This window comes from Vipera ursinii (assembly GCF_947247035.1).
Source record: "Vipera ursinii genome assembly, chromosome: 8".
Lineage (NCBI taxonomy): Eukaryota > Metazoa > Chordata > Lepidosauria > Squamata > Viperidae > Vipera > Vipera ursinii.
Window position 1 is genome coordinate 5,139,499 of NC_139519.1, and position 23,134 is coordinate 5,162,632.

Genomic DNA, 23,134 nt, shown 5'->3' on the forward strand with positions numbered 1-23,134 from the left:
ACCACGGAGACGTCCTCGGACATCTCTTCGGCTTTGAAACGGAGATGAGCACCGACCCCTAGAGTCGGAAACGACTAGCACGCATGTGTGGGGGAAACTTTACCTTTACCTTTTATATACACCCTCCCCCCCCGGTCCGAGTCAAGAGCTAGCAAACCATGCAGAAGGAAGTAGAGCTCTGTATTTGCTAGGTTAGTATTTCTCAACCTTGGCCACTTGAAGAAATGTGGACTTCAACTCCCAGAATGACCAAGGTTGAGAAACACCATTAGATGTTGAGAGACATTGTCCACTAGGATGAGGGGATTACTGATTGCTTAGTCTTCTCATAATCTAACATTTATATTCTGTTTGATACTCCAAGGTGGCTTCCATGGTTGCCCCTGAGGAAGAGGTTGGATGGAAAACAAATGTGTCAACCTCAAATTCACCTAATAAGATTATTCATCCTGAAGAAATGCAAACTTAGGGACATCATGCTGTGCAAATTATAAAATTTACCTTGTTTGTGCAATGGTGACAGGGCCCCATCAGACACCTGTGGTGATGGTCTCCTTATCTCTACCCAGTGTCTTAACCACTTCACTACATTTGACATAAATAAGCCACTTTCCCTGGAATAAGAATTTCCCTAGTCCTTTCCCGAACATTAAATAAAACAAAACTTTGCATTTTACTTTAGATATGGTTTGCAGGAATTTCTCCCTGGTGGACCAAAATTGAGGAAGATATTCAAGGCATTGTGCAAATCTGGGTTATTTAGAAGTTGAGCTCTTCGATGACGCTGTCCAGGATTTCATAAATGACAAATGCAACATTCATAGATAAATATTGCAAAGGTTCACAAAGCAATAACCAGAGATGCTTAATCGGGAAGCATTGCCTCTTTCAGCAGGGGCATCATGGGGTGTGTATGTCAAAAAGTCGAAGTGGCAACACCGAACATGTGGTTCTGACTGCCATCTGGACTTCTTTTAGTTTCCCATTCATTCTTGCTGAGATTTGATGACCATAATGCTTAATTGCCAGCAGCGACGTTGCGTGGCTCTCAAATGATCATTGTAGAATGCCACCGCCCTTGTGAGAGACTGTGGGTAATGGTGCAACATCTATCAATGAATCAATTTTTACTACAGTCACAGACCAGCATTACATAATGATAATGATTTTAAAAAAGCAGATAAGATAATATCTGAAGATAGAAGATAAAATAACAGAGTTGGAGGGACCTTGGAGGCCTTCTAGTCGAACCCCTTGCTCAAGCAGGAGACCCTATGCCAGGGGTAGGCAATCTTGGCTCTTTTATGACTCGTGAACTTCAACTCCCAGAATTCCTGAGCCACATTGGCTCAGCTTGGAAACCTCTCCCTTTCCCCTCAGCATGGCTGGCTCAGGAATTCTGGGAATTGAAGTCCACGAGTCATAAAGCGGCCTAGGCCTAGGCCAGGGTAGGCAACCTTGGCTCTTTTATGACTGGTGGACTTCAACTCCCAGAATTCCTGAGCCAGCCTGGGTCAGCTTGGAAACCTCTCCCTTTCCCCTCAGCATGGCTGGCTCAGGAATTCTGGGAGCTGAAGTCCACGAGTCATAAAAGAGCCAAGGTTGCCTACTCCTGTGGCCTATGCCATTCAGAAGTGACTGTTCAGGTTTTTCTTAAAAATCTAGAGTGATGGAGCACCCACAACTTCTGAAGGCAAGCCATGCCACTGGTTAATGGTCCTCACTGTTGGCAGTGAGAGTCTGCCGAATTTTGCATACAGTATAATAAAATATGGCCACATTCAAAGAAACTACGTCATGCCAATCTGATAAAAGAGATCAGTATTTCCTGGGTATTTTCTTATGTGATGAGTCTGTGAGCCCTTATAGAAGATACGGTAAAGCAGGATGTGAGTTGCAGTTTCAATGGCCCCTTGTCCACAGGAGGTTGTGCAAAATGGCCAGGGTGTCTATCTCTCCAATATACTCCAAATTCCAGTCACATTTTTTTGTTTGCTTTTGCTTCAACAAGGTGGAGAAAACAGCATTATACTTCACTGCGGTGACTACAAATTCTTGCCTTATTACTGTAATAAGGAAACTTGTCTGGGCTTAAGTTATTAAAAATAAAGTTATTTTTGATAAGTGTGTTCTATCAAATTGTTTTTAAGAACATCTAAGATTCCCTTGACACTGTTGAAAAAATCCCCTTCATGACTCAAAAAACCCCAGTTACAAAAACGCAAAACAAGATTTATTTTAAAAAAAGCCGTTACATGAAAAGCAGCATAAAATGGGCAAGAAATGAGCGAATAACGCACACACAAAAAAATGAGATTAAGCTCTACAATTGAGATGATAGAGCAGGTGGAAGTTATCTCACGCTAACACGCCATTTTGTATTTCTCTTGTGCAGTAGGCCGTCACTTTCCATGCAGAGATAGGGTTGAAGGTCTTAGCAATTTAGGAGTCACGGATATTAATTTGAATACAGCATATCTCAGGAAAAGAAGTGACCAGAATCATTTTTGGTGACTTTTGTGTGAAGCTCTAGTGGCAAGATGGCCATCACTAACAAAAGCTGTAAGATGCAGCATGGTATGTTATATGTACAAATGTGAGAACACAGAACAAGAACTACCTATTTAGAAGAAATATTTTTCATTATAGGCAAACAACAGCTTAACCAAGGAACCATCAAGAACAGTCCCACCAACACTGACAGGGCAAGCCACTAGTATATAAACAGGAAACCCCCACTCCCTTCTAGCACTGATGCTGTTACATAGTTGGGTAATGAAACATCTGCAAGAAACCAACCAAGCTCAGAGAGACCAAGGACTCCACCAATCCTCCTCCTCCTCCTCCTCCTCCTCCTCTCTGTTAACCCCACTCCCTTCTAGCACTGATGATATTATATAGTTTGGTAATGAAATGTCTGCAAGCACCTCTTGCTCAGCCCCATCATACGACTGAACAGTCGCTGAATGACTGGTCATTAAACAAGGGCCACCTGTACATTGAAAAAACTGGAGGAAATGAACAACAGTTTGTCTATGAACATTGGCTGGGCTGGAGGGGAGTCCAAAATTGAAAAAATGGTGGGTGAGGCATCCTGGTCAAAACCCCACCCTATGGGGGGGCATGTAGCCAAAGGAGTGTGTTGCTGCTTTGACCTCCTTGTCTGTATACAAGTGTCTCCTTTGAAAGTGCACAAATCATCTGAGAGCAATTAATGGATGGAATAGCTTGCCTTCTCAAGTCGTGGGTGCTCCATCACTGGAGGTTTTCAAAAATAGACTGGACAACCGTTTGACAAGGATAGTATAGGGTCTTTTGCCTTGAGCAGGGGTTGGTCTAGAAGACCTCCAAGGTCCCTTCCAGCCCCATGCTTCTGAGCACTTGCTGCAATTCTTGTGTTGGAAACTTTGCATTTTTTCCAATAATGCTGGTAATTAGAGCTCCTGCGTGCCAGCCATCCCCAGTCTAGACCACAAGTGGGGTAGCTATCTAACAAGCAGCATTAGTGGGCAACCTCAACATTTATTAACCACATTGTCTGATTGAACTATAACCAACTTTCCAGGATGTTCGCCTATGCAAAAAACCTCTGTCCATTCATTATTTCTCTCTTTGTCGAAATCTCAGGAGGGTTGCTAAAAGTACTAAAAGAGGGCCGCGTTTAACCTTTCAGGAGAAACCCAAGACTTTGGTGCATGGGATCAGAACTTCTGAGAGACGTTTATCCCCTGTCCTGGATTGAAAAGACAAGTTGACTGAGTTTGAATTTCTAGTCTCAAAATGCTGGGAAATTGCCGAATGGATTTTTCAGCTGAAAAACAAAAGACGAGCTACCCCTGATCTTTAATCAGTAGGTTGATTTGCAGAATCAACACTGGCCTCTTTTTTTTTCAGTGCTGTGCGATTAGGTGGATTAAGGCAGGAGTCTCCAACCTTTGCAACTTTACCACTGGTGGACTTCAATTCCCAGAATTCCTCAGCCAGCAGGGCTGGCTGAGGAATTCTGGGAGTTGAAGTCCACCAGTGGTAAAGTTGCAAAGGTTGGAGACCCCTGGATTAAGGGACAGGAGCTTTGAACTCCTGCTTAAGGAACAGTATCAAGAACCTTTTTTTTTAAAAAAAAAGAAAAATAAAATTGCCAACTTGTACCCCATCCTCCCATCTAAATCGCTTATCTTTCTGCTTTCAGCTCTTCCTGCTACTCCGAGAAACAGCAGGTGCCAACTTTCTTTTTTCATGCCATTAAATGATCTGCCCAATTCCTCTTCCCAGATGCGTTGCTAGCAAACTGGTAAAGCAAAGTCAAACTTCGAGCTGAGCAAATAGGTACCTTCTCTCCGCTTTTTCTCTCTTTTGTTCTGGGCCCCTTACTGAAATTGAAGGGACCCATATGAGTCACCCTGGTTTTCACGAGGAACTTACCCTATCTCTCTGCAAGCGCCCCCCCTTCTCCCCCCCCCCGCCGCCATACCCACAAACGTGCTTTCTTCACCTACCAGAACTTTTGAGTCAAATTCGGATGCCGAGTCAAAGTGAAAGAGAAATTTTCTTTGCAGATATTCACTAATTGATTACAACCGCTATTTGAAATTTGAGAAGCGAAAGCAAAATATTGACAGGAGGGGTGCTAGGACTGCTGAGATGTTTTTTTTTCTTTTTTGGTAGGGCTATTTGGTTTCTCATGGTTGTCCAGCAGGCATAAAAATTAGGCAAAGGAGGATCTCTCTCCCCCCCCACCCGCCCTGCTGCCAATATCGATCAGAACACAAATGTAAACATGCTGTCAGCTTTATTCTCCCATGACTAACCCAAGACTAGCGAATTATTTCCCGCAATGAATCAAAGCAGGTGATATTATGCTTCCAAAACTTGAGAAAGCTTCATCAGCTCATTTCTATAAATCACACAGTGGCAAAAAGGCAGAAAAACAATCCAGAAGAGGATTTGCCAACGGCAGGCACCCAAGACAACAGATTTTATACAGCTGCCCGTTGCTGCGGTGTTTCGTCTTTTTTGACAGCTTCTCCCGCTGGTGTTTCAAACAGCAGTTTGATGCGAAGTGGCTGTGATTTAAGGGAAAACACGGGCGCTAAACCATCATCAGCTCTGAGAGTTTGTACTTTAAGCCTGTTGAGCAATCCAGCCCCTGTGATTTATAAACAACAGCCAAGCATGTTGCATCAGCACAACCAATTATGGTCAAATGTGGTTGAGCAAACAGTGGCCTGGCGTGCCACTCTCAATGTAGCCTCGGTCACATCAACCGTTGTTTTGGGAAGGGCCACTACGAATATGCCTGTGTAATTGTTGGAACTTCCATTGTGTCTTTTTTTAAATACAATTTTTATTAAATGAAAATTGTAAGGAAAGATTAGAACACTACAGAAATGTAAAAGAAAAATAGAAACAAGATCTATGAAAGCATAAAAAGAAAAAGTGAAGGATAATGAGAGGAAAAAGAAAGAAAGGGGAAGATATCTAAAGGAATGGTTTCAGATCTTTGATTTACAACCATTTGTTTAACGACTGTTAAGTATGAAAGATCAGGTCCACCCATAAAGGTTCAATTAAACTTATTTATTGCTATGCTCAAGAATCCTCTCAACTAACTAACTGCTAAGAGTTAGGTAAGGTAAAGGTAAAGGTTCCCCCGCACATGCGTGCTAGTCGTTTCCGACTCTAGGGGCCGGTGCTCATCTCCGTTTCAAAGCCGAAGAGCCAGCGCTTGTCCGAGGACATCTCCGTGGTCATGTGGCCGGCATGACTAGACGCCAAAGGCGCACGGAACGCTGTTACCTTCCCACTGTAGTGGTCCCTATTTTTCTACTTGCATTTTTTACGTGCTTTCGAACTGCTAGGTTGGCAGAAGCTGGGACGAGTAACAGGCGCTCACTCTGTTACACGGCACTCGGGATTCGACCCGCCAAACTGCCGACCTTCTGATCGACAAGCTCAGCATCCTAACCACTGAGCCACCGCATCCCAATTAAGAGTTAGGTAAAGGCCCACAAATTCAAGGGATGTCGGACTTAGTCTGCTTGTGGCTATGCAGGGATTCTAGGCTGATCCCTCTTTTATCTCCATCCCCAGCACCTCCTCCTACAGCACCTTTTGAAATTGTAACACTGAAAAAATGTGACTTACAACTCGTCCCCATGCTTACCACTGTTGCAGCATCCTCATGGTCACATACTCAAAACTGGGGTGTTTGGCACCTGGCATATATTTACAACAGTTGCTGCATCCCAGGGTCATGTGACTGCCATTTGTGACCTTCCCAGCCAGCTTCCAACAAGCAGATCAATGGAGAAAGCTGGATTTGCTTAACAAGCACATGATTCCCTTGGGAACTGTAGCGATTTGCTTAACAACTGTGCCAAAAAAAAAAGATCATAATATCAAACACTGCTCACTTAACAACGCTTGCTTATCAACATTTCATTACATCTTTTGATTACTTCTCATCTCCTTCTCCAAATGGATGTGTAGCCAAAATGGTTCTCCTTAGATCATGGGTAGGCAACCTTGGCTCTTTTATGACTTGTGGACTTCAAGTCCCAGAATTCCTGAGCCAGCATGGCTCAGCTTGGAAACCTCTCCCTTTCCCCTCAGCATGGTTGGCTCAGGAATTCTGGGAGTTGAAGTCCACGAGTCATAAAAGAGCCAAGGTTGCCTAGCCCTGCCTTAGATAATACCCAGCCTTACTCTATCCACCGTGAAGACAAAATGGTTCTCCTTAGATAATACCCAGCCTTACTCTATCCACCATGGAGCAATATCAATTAATACCTCCCCAGAATTCTTTCCCCTTCCTCTTCAAGCTAGGATATCATCCTGCCTCGATTTCTTCCTGTCGTTGAATAGAGTAGCCCAGGGTTCTCTGCAGGGCATGGTCAAATAAGTCAAGATGGTGGCCACAACACTGTGACTGAAACTCCACTTGGTTGTTAATGTGCAATTTATGGTTTTGTTGTGACTTGGTGCAAGCGGGGAACGGGTGGACCTTCGATTCTACCATTGTTGTTGCCATCTTGACTTTTTTGACCACACCTTGCAGATGCCCTGAATATCAGGTTTGTTCTTCACCCAACAATGCCTCATACATTGCCGATTCTTTCCAACTCAAGTTGGTTTATTAGTGTTACTGCTTTAAAAAAATAAGGAACTGCTTTAAAAAAAATAAGGAACAGAATTAAATCAAGGAGCAAAAGACTTTATCTGAGGGCCTGCACGCCAGGCTGCTGATTCAGAGATGCGGCAAATAGATTGGAAGTTTGAGTGACAGATAAGATTTGGGTGCATGTAGATTGCTGTAATGGTAAGACATAAATAACTCCCCCCCCAACTGCTCTGCTACAATCCCAAAACTTCAGATTTTCTCCTAGTTTAAAGTCCAACACACCTTATTGAACGCTGGGAGTTGTTTTTTTTTTCCAATATTAAGTTGAACTCTTTCTCCTTCTTTCATTTTAATTTTTGTAAAACGAAAAGACTTGAACTAAAAAAAAGAGGGGATTCATTTCATATTCTTCTAGTCATTCAGATACTTCTGTCATACTGAAATAAGGTTGGCTGTGCTTCCAGCCGTAAAAACATTTGTTATATGCATCGCAGGATAGTCTCTGAGTCTGGCTCATACCCTTGTGTCTTTGGTGTGTGTCACTGTTCAAATGACAACACACACACACACACACACACCGTTACTCTCACCATGGACAGGGACAATTGCAGGAGATCCAAAAGGACAGGTCTGATTTTCAACACTTTTTCACACACACACACACACACACACACACACACACACACACACACACAGAGAGAGACAGACAGACAGACAGACAGACAGACAGACAGACACAGAGGAAACTTAGAGTGAGATGTGAACCATACCAGTTTTGGTTCTGTCTCCGGGGTCCTTGAAGTTACGTTTTTTTCAAGCAGAGGTTGAAATTTGTTTTGACTTCCCTCTGCTTCTGGAACCAAGCCCATCTTCCCCTGCCATCTGACCCTACTCTGACCGTTGACATGGCTGATTTCACTAAAAAAAAAAGCAAAACCAGCAAGAGTCTGGTTAATGAATTTATTCTCTGGGTGGGGATCAGCTATCTAATGGGGAAGAGAGGGCTGTTTATCAACCAGATCTCTGGGCTCGTGTCTGGCTTAGAGACTAGCGAGAACCCAACAGCTCATGGAAGAATTTTTCTGGAATTTTTTTCCTCCCAGCTTTGAGGTTCATCCAGCCCATTCCTGAACATGATCTTTCTTTTATCAGTTTTTTCCACACCACCAAATTTGGTCCCATTCTGTCCAGTTTTTGGAGAATTATCTGCTGATGGACAGACAGAGCCCCCAGAGGGTGATTCATTCTGAACAACGTTCTGTTGTGTTCCAGGATGTCAAGATAGCAACTGAGACACATATACAAAAAGGGTGGGGTTTCATCAAGTACCCTAACTACATTCTTGACTTTTTATTTCTATTTTGAAATATATATATATATATATATATATATATATATATATATATATATATATATATATATATATATAGAAATAGGGAAGAAAATTACGAAGTGAAAAAATAGTTGATGCAGAAATAATGTGTCAATAAATGGACAAAGAAAATGTTTAAAGTTAGACAGTAAGAGCTCAATCTATTGCTGATGAAAGGTTCACCATAAAGACAGAATATATTGTTACTTTTGATAATAAAACAGATTTTAAACATAGTTTTGAGGGTTTGAGCTGAATGCTGGTCTCCACTATTTTGGGAAAGAAAGAAAAGAAAAGAAAAGAAAGAGAGAGAGAGAGAGAGAGAGAGGAAGGATGGAAGGAAAAAAGGAAGGGATTTAAGATTTAAGATGCTATTTGGCCTCTTCAGACACCATCAAAAATCCTCCAATGGGTGGAAAATGTTAGCTATGCCACTGATGTTATGATGTAACTGGCTGCAACCCATTGACCTAACTAATGAGAGCATTTATTTATTAAATTTATATGCTGCCCATCACCCCGATAAAGCAACTGTGGGCCACTTCTAGCATAAAAATATAAACAGAGGAACAATTTAAAATTTAAAACTATGAAAAAAATCAGGAAGAGATGGATGATACAGGAATGAAGACTTCTTATTCCATATCAACCACCTCCAGCGGTGGTGAATGCCCCCTTGGGATCCCAAGCCAAATGGCAAAATCAAGTTTTCATGCTCTCAGAAAGCCAAAGGGCATTCTCAGCTCCATGCTAGGATGTCCCCCAGACTGGGGCCACAGCAGGAAAGGCTCTTCTTCACCCCACCAGTCAGAATTCCTTAGCATACACGATCCAAAGGTGGCCTCTTTCATGGGAGCAAGTGGGAAAGACAAGTCCCATTGGAGTGAGATGGCTTTTCTGGACCCATCCCATGAAGGGCTTTAAAAGTAATAACCAACACCTTGAATTGACCCGGAACCAACCTGGTAAACAATGTAGCTCAGGCAACAGTGGTGTTCTATGCACCACCCTAGGGACCCCCCAATAACTGTGGGTGCCACTGCATTCTGCACCAGCTGTAACTTCAAGATACTCTTCAAGGGTAGCCCCATGTGGAGCACGTTGCAATAATCCAACCAAGAGATGATCAGGGCCTGAATGACTATGTTGTGTACAGGGTTCGAGACGAGGCGAGTGAGTTCAGTCAGGAACATTCTTTATTTGCTTGCAGGAACTGAACTGGGAAACAGGGCTGCAAATGCAGCTATTTATACCCTGGCCTCTAGGTGGCAGCCAATAGGTTTAAAGCAACCTATTGCCGACCTAGAGGCAGCCAATGGCAGCGCTGGAGACGGGTTGTCTGAGGAGCTGGGAGCTGTTAGCCAGCTCCTTGCTTAAGCAACCTTCCAGCATTCAAACCCCAAGTGGTACACTCAGCAAAACAAGGCCCAATACATTACAGACTATGTGCAGGACCTCATGATCTAGGTAAGTGTGCAACTGGAACACAACGTGAAGTTGTGCAAAGGCTCTCTTAGTCATGACTGCCACCTGCTCTTTGAGCATGAGTCACAAGTCCAGGAGAACCCCCAAATTGTGCACCAGGTCTATCTGGGGTACTGCAACTCTGTCCAGAACTGAATATGCTGAACAACCCGATGCAGAGGTCCCTTGCACCCAGAGTCACTCCGTCTTGCCAGGGTTTAGCTGAAGCCTGGTGTCTCCCCCACCCCAATCCAGACCCTAACAGCTTCCAAACACTAAGAAAGGGCAGTCACAACATCACTTGAATCCCTGATGAAGAAGATGTACAGTTGTGTATCGTCAGCACATTGGTCCAAAAAGATGGCAGCCACAACACACATAAAAAATGGGTGCAGCTTTGATCTCACACAGTTGCGATTGTCATCTTGGTCTTTTTGCACACACCTCTCTTTCCCCCATGGGCCTTACTGCTAATAATCCTGATCAGGAGGACAGCCAAGGACTGAAATTCAGGTAGAAATGAAGAGGCTGAAAAGTAACTGAAAGTAAACCATGGTTAAGTTGATCACAGATAACTCTTTTGGGAACACACTTCTATTTCTCTAACAAAAATAGCACACAAGTTGATTTCTGTTCACTGTTTTAATGAGGCCTCATGTGGCATGTTGTGCCACAAACATCCGTCCTCCCCAATCATAGTTTGTAAACTGGTAGTTTAACATATTTTGTGTACGCAGTCCGTTGGATTTTTTTGCAACAAAGTAGCCCAAGGAATGGATCTTCAGGACGTCCTTGCCATTCAAGAATAGTTGGAGAAGACTTTTCACGGGTGGGGGCAAATAAGATCAAGAGAATGGTCTCAAATAACATTCAGCCTGGAAAAAAAAGCAATAACAGAACATTGATTGTATTCAAGGAGTAAGTGCAAACGCAATCAAAATATGCATAAGCTAAACATTATTGATAACTGTAACAAAGATGTCTTCATTTAGTTGACAACAATAAGAATTGTACTAGCCCAATATGAGATAACAGATATTAATGGAAAAAGAGAAAAATTTGATGTTTATACTAAAGATTTATGTACACTATTGAACTATTGATTAACCCAGTCATCTCACTGCTTTTTAAATATCCAATTGTAAAACGAGAAAAATCAATAAAATATTACATAAAAAACATTGGTTTCTTCCCTCCACCCATTCAATTACTTTCAAAAAGTTTAAACTTAAAAAAAGTATTCTCAGACATCCCGCACAGAATTCCTTGGCAAAATTCAGCCTCCCATAAGCAAAACTGAATTCGCTCAACCCACGATTTCCGGCATTCTGGGAAATTCTGAAAAATATAATTGCATTGATAACCACTGTTAAAAAAAAAACGCCAGCTTCTTTACAATCATTCCTCCCCCACCTTTTTTTTCTTTTTCCTTTCCCATTCACTCTCTTTCTTTTATCCTTTTCATTTCTTCTCTTAAAAGTTGCACTGCTTTTATCTTAAAAGAGCCTTAAAAGAGCCTTGGTGGAGCAGTGGGCTAATGCCTCCTTAAGTAACACCAGCTGCCTGCAATTAGTGCAGGTTCGAGTCCCACCAAGCTCAAGGTTGACTCAGCCTTCCATCCTTCCAAGGTAGGTAAAATGAGGACCCAGATTGTTGGGGGCAATAAGCTGACTTTGTAATAATGCCGCTTGTGGGGGGGTGTATGAAAGCCCTAACAAGCAGGCATATACATAGAATGAAGGCTATTGCTAAGCACATTTGATTTGTGCTTAGATTGTAAGCCACCCTGAGTCTTTGGAGAAGGGCGGGATATAAATGGGATTTTTTTTAAAAAAAAAAACAACCCAGCATTCCTGAGCCAGACATGCTGAGGGAAAGGGAGAGATTTCCAAGCTGAGCCATGTGGGCTCAGGAATTTTGGGAGCTGAAGTCCGCAAGTCATGAAGGGGCCATAGTTCCCCCATGCTGGCTCAGGAATTCTGGGAGTTGAAGTCCACGAGTCATAAAAGAGCCGAGGTGGCCTACCTCTGCGTTAAAGGAACCCCAGAATGACTTTCCACTGGGAGGCTCTTCATCTGCGAGGCCTGGAGGCTAAAGTGCAGGTTCGCATCCCACCAGGCTCAAGGTTGACTCAGCCTTTCATCCTTCCCAGGTAGGTAAAACGAGGACCCAGATTGTTGGGGGCAATTAAGCTGACTTTGTAATAATGCCGCTTGGGGTGTGTGTGTGAAAGCCCTAATAAGCAGGCATATACATAGAATGAAGGCTACTGCTAAGCTTGTAAGCCGCCCTGAGTCTTCGGAGAAGGGCGGGATATAAATGGAATTAAAATAAAAATAAAAATCTTACAGGGTAATCCTCAATTTACCAGCACAATTGAGCCCAACATTTCTGTTACTAAGCAAGACAGTTGTTAAGTGACTTTTGCCCCATTTCGCCGCCTTTTTTTTTGCCACAACCGTTAAGGAAATCACTGCAATTGTTAAAGGAATTGTGCAGTGGTTAAGCCAGGGGTAGGCAACCTTTTATGACTCGTGGACTTCCTGAGCTATGCTGGCTCAGGAATTCTGGGAGTTGAAGTCCACGAGTCATAAAAGAGCCAAGGTTGCCCACCCCTGTGAATTGGGCTTCCCCCACTGACTTTGCTTGTTAGAAGCTGGTTGTGGCTTCCCAGTGGTGATCCCAGGATCCCAGGAACGCTCCACCTTCGTAGATATGAGCCAGTTGCCAAGCGTCCAAAGTTTGATCACGTGACCACAGGGATGCTGCAATGGTCGTAAGCGGTCATAAGTCACTTTTTTCAGTGCTTCCGTTGTAACTTTGGTCACTAAACAAATAGTTGTAAGTCGAGGACTACCTGTATTAAAAAAACTTCCTTAATAAAGAGAATGAAAAAACCATACCTGGAACACTGCAGCCCATTTTGGTCACCATACTACAAAAAAGATGTTGAGACCTTGGAAAAAATGGTCAGAGAAGAGCAGCTAAGATGATCCAAGGCCTGGAGACCAAAACGTATGAAGAACGGCTGCGGAATTTGGGTCTGGCTAGTCTAAAGAAAAGAAGAAATAAGGGAGACATGATAGCAGCCTTCCAGTATTTGAGGGGCTGCCACAAGGAAGAGGGGGGGGGGTCATGCTATTCACCAAAGCACCAGAAGGCAGGACAAGAAGCAACGGATGGAAACTCATCATGGAGAGAAGCAACCTAGAACTAAGGAGAAACTTCCTGACAGTGAGGACAATTAATCAGTGGAACCACCTGCCTCCAGAAATCGTGGGTGCTCCATCACTGGAGAATTTTAAGAAGAGACTAGACAATCACCTGTCTGAGATGGTATATAGGTTCTCCTGCTTGAGCAGGGGGCTGGACTAGAAGACCTCCAAGGTCCCTTCCAGCTCCATTCTATTCTAAAAAGAAAAAAAAAAGAAAATGGTTCTTTTAAAATGAGGCTGGGTCCACTTCTGGGGTTCATATTAGCCTCTCATCCTGGCTGTCTCTGCTTCTAATTTCACCCTCAGCTCTCCTAGCCATGTTTGCGTGGCCAGGCAGGGTTGCTTGGACGCCAATCCATGCATTTCCCTCTCCGCCTGCCCTCCTGTTCTTACTCAGAGCCAGGCTGAGCATAATGCCTGCGCAGCCTTTTGCCCAGTCTCTGAGCTGCACTCGCTGATGTAAGCTGATATTTTAATTCTCTTACAAGGAATGGTGTTTAGAGGAATGACTTAAGTGGATTACTCATCCCCTGTAATATCTTGGCAATGCTCCTGTTTCTATTCCTAGACATGACGCTCCAGGCCTCAATTCTTCTCCGCCGTCTCTCCTCCCCTTCTTTGTTTTTTTAGCCTGAGAAGCTGACGCTCTTGTGTTTTTCACAGCCCAGGGCCGTCCCACATTGTGCAGGCGTACTCTGGGAGATGTAGTCATGTGCAGCCAGGCCAGGGAGCTTGCATGAAGGAAAATAAACCAGGTTTTACAGTGTGGATTAGAAGTATGGGTCAAAGGGAGACAAACGGTAAAGTGGATTTTTTTTGGTTTTTTTTTAAATCCTGTTTGTATAGCTCGGGTAGGCAGCCTTGGCTCTTTTATGACTCGTGGACTTCAGCTCCCAGAATTCCTGAGCCAGCCATGCTCAGGAATTCTGGGAGTTGAAGTCCACGAGTCATAAAAGAGCCAAGGTGGCCTACCCCTGAGCTATAGCTGAAATGCTGCTGGAGTCCATAATTACAGGTAGTCCTCACCTTTACGACCACAACGGAACTCAAAATTTCTCTTCTTAAGCAAGAGAGGTATTAAGTGAGTTTTGCCCCATTTTACAATTGCTAAGCACATTGGTTTGTGCTTAAATTGTAAGCTGCCCTGAGTCTTCGGAGAAGGGCGGGATATAAATGGGATTAAAATTAAAAAATTTAAAAAAAATTAAATCACAACCTTTTTTGCCACAGTTGTTAAGTCAATCACTGCAGTTACATCAGTAACACAGGTGTTAAGTGAATCTCGGATTCCAATGCAGTGTTTCTCAAATGTGGCAACTTTAAAACAAGTGGAGTTCAACTTCCAGAATTCCTCAGCCAGCGTGGTTGAAGTTCACTTGTTTTAAAGTTGTTGCATTCAACAAACATGTTTGACAAACACTGTTCTAATGGGGAAAAAAGAAACGTTGAATGAATATAACATTCTATGAATATTAACAGCTCCTTGTCTTTTTGATTTAAAATTCTGGCGCTTTGCAATCTCTTGGCTGCAAGGAGATCTTGCATTTGATTTCATCCCAAGGCTCTTTAAGCACCAGCAATGACCCGCTGGTTGTGTCGGCTTAGTATAAATTCCAAAAAGTCAAGATGGCACCTCAATGGTGTGATCATTGCTCCCCCCCTGGTGATTTCCCACTTCCTTGCGGAGTCTGACACTACTTTGGTTATAAATATAACACAGTCCATGGAACTCCTGGCTGGCTATTATGGGTGTTGGTTCAACCCAGGCCAGAAGCTGCAGGTTGGAAGTGGGGTGTGCCAGTCGGATCCTTAAAGGATTGGCAGGGCCACGAAGTTGGAGGAGGCCAAGCACCGGAGTAGCTACTTCCAAGAAGGGTTTCAGGGTTTGGGACAAGCAGAGGAGCCTTTGTTTGCAAGTTCTGGGTCATTGCAATGCAGGACCACCTCGATCCAGCTTAGCTGGACTGCTGGACTTGCCAGATGTAGGTATATCTTGCTAGAACGTCTGGAAATAGAACATGGAACATAGAATTATTGAATTCACAGGGACCTTGAAGATCTTCTAGTGGTCCAACCCACTGCCCGTATATCTTTTCAGACAATTGGTTGTGCAATCTCTTCTTGAAATCCTCCAGTGATGGAGCATCTACAATTTCTGAAGGCAAGCTGTTCCACGGATTGATCGTTCCAACTGTCAGGAAATTTCCTCTTAGTTCCAGGTTGGGTCTCTCTCTTCGATAAGCTTCCATCCCTTACTTCTTGTCCTCCCTTGAGGTGCTTTGGAAAATAGATCAGCCCCTACCTCTTTCTGACAGCCCCTCCAGTCCTTAAAAGACGGCTCTCATGTCACCCCTGGACCTTCTCTTCGATAGACTGGACACACCAATTTCCCCCAGTCATTCATCCTAGAGTTGTTTTATTATTATTATTATTATTATTATTATTATTATTATTATTATTATTATTATTAATTATTATTTTGGTTTATATACCGCCCTACTCCCAAAGGACTCAGGGTGGTTTACAAGGCAAAATTTTTAAAAAATACAATATAAAATTAAAATTAAATTAAATTAAGTCTAGCCCCCCAAAAACCCTCAGACCCCTGATCATCTTGGTAGCTCTTCTCTGCACCCTAATTAAAAACACCCCCAATCTCTGGACTTTTATTTCTTTGCCCCTGGAGTCGTTTAATTTTTCTTTAAGGAGGGGGAGGGGATTTGCAAATAATCGATTGCTCGTCATCTGCAAGGGGGGGGGAGAGAAACGCCGAGCGCTCGATTCCCTTTCATTAATTTTGTTTTTCTTCTCAAACTGCAAATGGTTTTCCCAGAACCACACTTCCCAGAATCCATTAGAAGCGAGGAGGCGCGAACCTTCCGCTTGAGTGTCGGCGATTTCCTCCAATCGCCAGGGGCCGGCGCCCGAAGGCGGCCTATCGGCGCGCAGAAGCAGGCGCCGGGCCGAGAGGGTTAGCGGAGCGAGCAAGTCGGTGGCTCAGTAGCCTTGCGGGCTTAGCATCACATGGGAACGGCTGGTCCCGAGCCCGGCAGGATCTGAGCTCCGGGCGATGGGTGAGCAGACGCGTGCGAGGGACCCGGCCGTGGAAGTTGGGCTCCCGGGGCGCCTTGAGGACTAGGAACTTGTTGGGGGGGGGGGAAACGCTGAGTTCGTATCTTTATTGGTTAAGTTTCGGTGTTGGGACTTGACCGGGGAAGAATCGGGGTGAAAAAAGTTTGACGGGGAGCAAAAAAAAAAAAATTCGGGAGCTGGATTTCTCCCTCTCTCCCTTCGCTGTTCCAAGTTGGGTAAACTTTTTCTTTTTTGGGGGGTGGGTGGGGGTGGGGAGGGGCTTGTTTTGTTTTTGTATGAAGCCGCGTCAAATTGTTGTAGAGTTCCTGATTTTGAGAAGGGTGGGGGGGGGAAAGGAGAAAATGTCCGGGTTTGTTAGTTGCGGCATGCCAGCCCCCCCCCGCGCCCCCCCCGCTATTTATCCTCATTAGTAAGTTCAGCTTCTGACGCGAACAGCTGGATGACTCAAGAGCGCTTGCAAAAAAAAAAAAACCCACAAAAAACAACCTTGTACAAATTCAATAACAAACCAGCTTTCTATAAATCGTCCGTCGCCGCCTTCGGCCCTCCCCGACCTGCTCGGAAGGAGAAGAAAAATCCTCCGGATTTCGTGTCAATCTGGTTTTTGTCCCCCCCCCTTCCTCCCCCCCTCCCCCCCTTCGCTTCCCTGAAGAGAGAGAGAGAGAGAAAGAGAGAGAGAGAGACCGTGTGTTTGGAAGTTTATGTTTACGAGAAGGTTGTTCTTCAGTGGTGTGTGTGCTGGAGAAAAGTGTGCGCCGAAGAAGGCTGGAAGATCTGCAAGAAAATCCAAATCTTCCTCCTTTCCTTCCTGGAGAGACTCTGACCTCTAATCCTCTCTCTCTCTCTCTCTCTGGTTGGGGTTATTTTTTTGCAACTGACCGAGCTATAATTATGGGCAAGAACGAGCTGCTACTGAGTTGTAAAACTCAACCAAGTTTTACATTTCCGAGCAGGTGGGAAAAAACAACAACCAGACTTTTCTCTTCTCTTCTCTTCTCTTCTCTTCTCTTCTCTTCTCTTCTCTTCTCTTCTCTTCTCTTCTCTTCTCTTCTCTTCTCTTCTCTTCTCTTCTCTTCTCTTCTCTTCTCTTCTCTTCTTTTTTCTTTTCTCTTCTTTTCTCTTCTTTTCTCTTCTTTTCTTTTCTTTTCTTTTCTTTTCTTTTCTTTTTTTCTTTTCTTTTCTTTTCTTTTCTTTTCCAACTGACCGAGCTATAATTATGGGCAAGAACGAGCTGCTACCGAGTTGTAAAACTCAACCAAGTTTTTACATTTCCGAGCAGGTGGGAAAAAACAACAACCAGACTTTTCTCTTCTCTTTTCTTTCTCTCTCTCTCTCTCCCCCGCCCCCACCCACCCCGCGGCGCGCGGAAGGATGGTGTGTGTGTGTGTGTGTGTGTTTTGTCAAGCAGCCAGATTGCTTGAAACACTCTGCCTTGACGATTACAACACAACAAACCCTGCCCTCCCCCCTCCTCCTCCTTCTCTCCCCCCCCTCCACGCCTCCTTCCCACACTTGGTATTCGGAACATCATGTATGTCAACTTCATTCACGTGATCCGAGCTTTTTTGCGCCGTGCCAGCTCGGTAGCCTGCAAGTTTTCCTCTCGCTTTTGTTGTCGTTGTCGTTGTTTTGTTTTCTTTCCCCCTTCGGGCTTTTAACGGGAGAAGGGACCGGGCTGTTCCGCTCCGAAGCGCCTCGTTCCTGGTCAGCGAGGTTTTCCTGGTAATTTCAGGCAGCTTTTATCTTCCTTCCTTCCTTCTCCATCACCGACTCCCCGCCAGTTAATTTCAGCCAAACAGCGCTGATATATATATATATATATATATATATATATATATATATATATTTGCCACCCGGCTTCCTGTTGCGGCTTTTTCGTCGCTTCGCCTCTTCTCAGCTAATTTGTGGTGAGCATTGAGCTAAGGCTGCTTTCTTCTCCCCCACCCCACCACCCCCTCCCCACCCCCGACAGGTTCCCAGCAGTGTCGAGTCAGGCCAGGTACCTGGCTGGGAAGAGTTGAGAGAGAGAGAGAAGACTTTTTGAATGAAACTCGTGTCATGCCGCTTGAGTTCCTTGGGGTGCTGTCACTTCCTGAAAGTAGCTGGGTCTGCATGCTTCGGAAGATGCAAACTACTTCTTCGCTGCCAGCTTCCTTAATTGTCCTTATTAAAATCCTCCTTCCCTTCCCCCCCCCCCCCCCCCCCGCTTTCCCCAGAATTTTTTTTATTTTTTTTTAGCAAAACCCCCACTACAGTTCATCTGCTCCCAGGCATGTTCTGTCTGTCTCTCCTCCTTTGGGGGGGGGGGATACGAGCAAGCGATGCTGTTGCAGGAGGAGAGGGAAGGGGACTGCTGCTGAAATACAATCCTTACTGTCATTCCTGGCAAAGAGGGAACGCAACCGCGTGCCAGGGAATTCTCAAATGCCAGAAGGGGCCTGGTGTTCCACTTTCAAATGGAGCTGGAGCCCAGAGAGGTAATTGAATAAAATTACCACGGTTCATACTTCATTCGCCAGACAGTCTACTTTTTCTTCTGGCTGGATTCCATACAGCAGAATTCACCCCTTGCTCGGGCAGCGGGTTGGACTAGAAGACCTCCAAGGTCCCTTTCCAACTCTTGTTGGATTCTGTAAAAAATGTTAAGCTCGGTTTAGGAAATGAGCCCCGTTTTCTGGGTTTACGCGGAACAGGATTAGACTTGAGCCCAGCCTGTAGGTGTGGGAGTGCAGGATTTTGGTGTCCAAAGCCACCCTTAGCTTGGGAGGGGAATATTGGGGAAGCCCCTTCCCCAAAATGGGAGTGCCGCAACTTGACTGATTAAAATTAAACCAAGCTAATGAAACGGAAATCGATATGGATGGTTCTTTGCGGTTTTAGTCATTTTCCCCCCCATTTGCTTGCTTAAATGTTACAAGTTTTCGAAGAAATCTTATGAAGGCAAAAGTTGTCACGTGTGCTACATTTTCCAATGTGGCTGTGATCCAGAAATACTTGACTCTTGGCGGGTAGCCACTGGCTCACACAATACTCCCCACACGGTCAGTTAGTAATCTACTGGTTTCATTTGTGTAACACGCAAACTTTGATGAGCTTGTTCACCTCGATTCGTTTTTTGTGTGTGAGACTTGTCCTGAGGACCCTACGCATTCTGTTCGCTTATGGCGGGTTATATTGTGGTGACTCTAAAACATGGATTTAACTAGTGATCAGATTTTTGCACGTTGAGTGTGTGTTCCTCAGGTCTGCTGCTTCAGGGTTTTACCCAGATATTTCTCCCAAAGGCTGCGCTTGGCTGTCACTTTGAACTTTCCGAAGTTGGTGGAACTTAGAGGACTTTGTAGAGGTCCGTGATTTTGGCTGCTTGAGTAATTTCCTCCAAGTGGGATGAGTTTAAAGGCACTTAGTTGCTATCCAAACCTTGGAAGAGTATATTCTGTTATGATTCTGCCTTGGCAGAGCCCTTGGTACACCTAAGGATTACTTTTACAGGTGGTCCTCAACTTATGACCACAACGGAGCCCCAAAGGTCCATTGCTAAGCAAGACGATGGCTAAGAGGATTTTGCCCCATTTTATTAATTAATTAATTAATTAATTAATTAATTACATTTATATACCGCCCTTTCCCAAAGGACTCAGGGCGGTTTACAGGGTAATTAAAAACCAAGATACAAAAGTTAAAAACAAATTTAAAAAAAAATTATATTTGTCCCTGTATAAATAAAACCCCAATTAAAATAAGATTAATCCTCAGCCTGGGCCAGAGAGCTCGAAGAGCCAGGTCTTCAGGTCCCTGTGACCTTTCTTGCCACAGTTGTTAAGTGAATCACTGCAGTTAAGTTAGCGACAGGGATGTTAAGTGAATATGGCTTCCCCCATTGGCTTGGCTTGTCAGAAGGTCGCAAAAGGTGATCATGGGACCCCGGGACGCGGCAACCGTCATAAATACTTGCCAGTTGCCAAGCATCCAAAGTTTGATCATGTAGCCATGGGGATGTTGCAACTGTGATAAGTGTGAAAAATGGTCATGTGTCATTTTTTCCAGTGCCATTGTAACTTCAAGTGGTCACTCAACGAATGCCAGTCAAGGACTGCTTGTAGTAACTTGCCAGCCATTTTGGGGAAAAAAGGTGAAGTTCTCTTGAAACCGAGTTTTCTTCCCTTGACACGTTCTTCTGTCCCTCTATTTTCCTGTGGGAACAAGGCGCATGGCGTATCTACCTCTCTGTGACAACGCTGACACCCCTTAACAGGAGAGCTACGGGCAGCTGGGACCAAAAGGAGCTGGACAATAATGTGAGAGATTTTACAGAATGGCTCGACATTTGTGGCTCTGCCATATGATCTATGCCAGGGGTAGGCAACCTTGGCTCTTTTATGACTCGTGGACTTCAGCTGGCTCAGGAATTCTGGGAGTTGAAGTCCACGAGTCATAAAAGAGCCAAGGTTGCCTACCCCTGATCTATGCCATGGCCCTCAAATGGGATGAGGTCAGTGACGGGAGATGTTGAGGACTTATACATTTCTTGGGCTGGAAGGGACCTTGGAGGTCTTCTAGTCCAACCCCCCCCTGCCCAAGGCAGGAGACCTTATCGTTTTCCAGATTAATGTCTGTCCAATCTTTTCTTGAAGTCCTCCAGAGCACTCACAGTTCTCGGAGGCAAGCTATCCTATTGATTAATTTTGCTGTTAGGAAATTCCTCATGAGTTCCAGATTGGATCTCTCTTTGATCAGCTTTCATCCGTGGCTTCTTGTCCTGCCCTCAACTCATCCTGGAAAATCCTTCCACAGGCAGCTTGGCTGATGGCTCCTCTCACTTTCCAAGCTATGCATAAGCCCAGATTTTGATCCTGTTTCCTTGGGATGCACCCTGTGTCTTGCCTCACTTTTTCAGAAGCGAAACTGTGATTAACATTCCTATTTTTCCTGCCTCAATCTGAGAATGGAATAGAGCTGGAAGGGACTTTGGAGGTCTTCTAGTCCAGCCCCCTGCTCAAGCAGTAGATCCTATACCAGGGGTAGGCAACCTTGGCTCTTTTATGACTTGTGGACTTCAACTCCCAGAATTCCTGAGCCAGCCACGCTGAGGGGAAAGGGAGAGGTTTCCAAGCTGAGCCATGCTGGCTCAGGAATTCTGGGAGTTGAAGTCCACGAGTCATGAGGGGGCCATAGTTCCCTCATGCTGGCTCAGGAATTCTGGGAGTTGAAGTCCACGAGTCATGAAGGGGCCATAGTTCCCCATGCTGGCTCAGGAATTCTGGGAGTTGAAGTCCACCAGTCATGAGGGGGCCATAGTTCCCTCATGCTGGCTCAGGAATTCTGGGAGTTGAAGTCCACGAGTCATAAAAGAGCCAAGGTTGCCTACCCCTGACCTATACCATCTCAGACAAGTGACTGTCCAGTCTCCTCTTAAAAGCCTTCAGTGACGGAGGGTCCACAGTTTCTGAAGACAAGCCATTCCACTGGTTAATTGTCCTCACTGGAACACTGCTATCATGTCACCCCTATTTCTTCTTTTCTTTAGATTAGCCGAACCCAAGTCCTGCAGCCGTTCTTCGTATGTTTTAGTCTTCAGGCCTTTGGTCCTCTTAGCTGCTCTTCTCTAAACTTTTCCCAAAGTCTCAACCTCTTTTTTGTAGTCATGGTAACCCAAATTGGTTGCAGTATTCCAGGTGTGGTCTTACTAGGGCTTTGTAAAGCGATACTAGTACTTCGCATGATCTTAATTCTATGCCTCTGTTTATATACAACCCAGGATTGTGTTAGCTTTTTCGGCTGCTGCTGCACACTGCTGGCTCATGGTTAAGTGATTGTCTAATAGGACTCCAAGGTCCCTCTCACAGTTGCTGTTTCTAAGCCAGGTCTTGCCCAATCTGTACTTGTAGCTTTGATTTTTTTTCTATCTAAACGTAAAACTTTGCTTTTGTCCACGTCTCTGTATGCCTTTTTGGAAGCAAATCGGCCGGCTCAAGGATGAGGCAGGGAAGTTGATATTCTTGAGAAGGGCTTGGCCTCCTCCAGTTTTGAGAAGCATGACTTCACTGGCATTACGCCACATCTGATTTCGGTGATTCAGCCCCAGGTTTTGAAACTGATCTGTGGTACAGTATTTCTCTTTAAGTGTGTGTGTGTGTGTGTGTGTGTGTGTGTGTGTGTGATTGTTTAACTTACTGGCACTGACAATTTTATTTCCCCATTTCATTCCCCAATAGTTTTTTTTTCCAGACTTGTTATGAAAGTTTCTGTTTTTTAAGATAGGGTTCTGATGTGGCCAGATTGTCAGATCTCACTTCTTAAAAGGACTGCCTTGGAGAGTCAGATGGCAGATTAATTCAGGGAATTAATTGAAAAGCTCATAAAACTATGGAATTGTTGACTTTCATGCTGAAGTCATCCTCAGAATCTGGTATTCAAAAATAGCCTGCCTCTCGGTACCAAAATTCCCCTTGGTCTAATCCAGGGGTCTCCAAACTTGGCAACTTTAAGACTTGTGGACTTCAACTCCCAGAATCCCTCAGCCAGTCATAACACTGGGCCACCACTGCGTCTTGTGGGCAGTGAATTCCACGAGTCAAGGAAAGATTACGGTTTTCTAAATACCGATCGTCCTTGACTTTCAACAGTTCATTTAGTCACTGTTCAAAGTTACAATGGAACAGTCAGAAGTGAGTTACGACCGTTGCAGCATCCTCATCATCACATGATCAAAACTCCCATGCTCGGCGATTGGTTCGTGTTTATGACGGTTGCCGTGTCTTGAAGTCACGTGATCAGTTTGGGTGACAAACAAAGTCAGTGGGGGAGGCCAGATTCACTTAACGACGGTGTTACTAATTTAACAACTGCAGTGATTCACTTAACAACTGT

The 23,134-nt window shown here is 44.4% G+C and overlaps 1 long non-coding RNA gene across 1 annotated transcript; it reads right to left on the reverse strand.

Annotated features, from left to right (window-relative positions):
* Positions 1 to 10,641: 10,641 nt before the first annotated feature.
* Positions 10,642 to 13,538, reverse strand: LOC310643791. Its single transcript, XR_014493158.1, has 3 exons — positions 13,281 to 13,538; positions 12,860 to 13,008; positions 10,642 to 10,831 (listed from the first exon to the last, which is right to left on the reverse strand). It is a non-coding gene; the product is annotated as an uncharacterized lncRNA (long non-coding RNA).
* Positions 13,539 to 23,134: the final 9,596 nt, after the last annotated feature.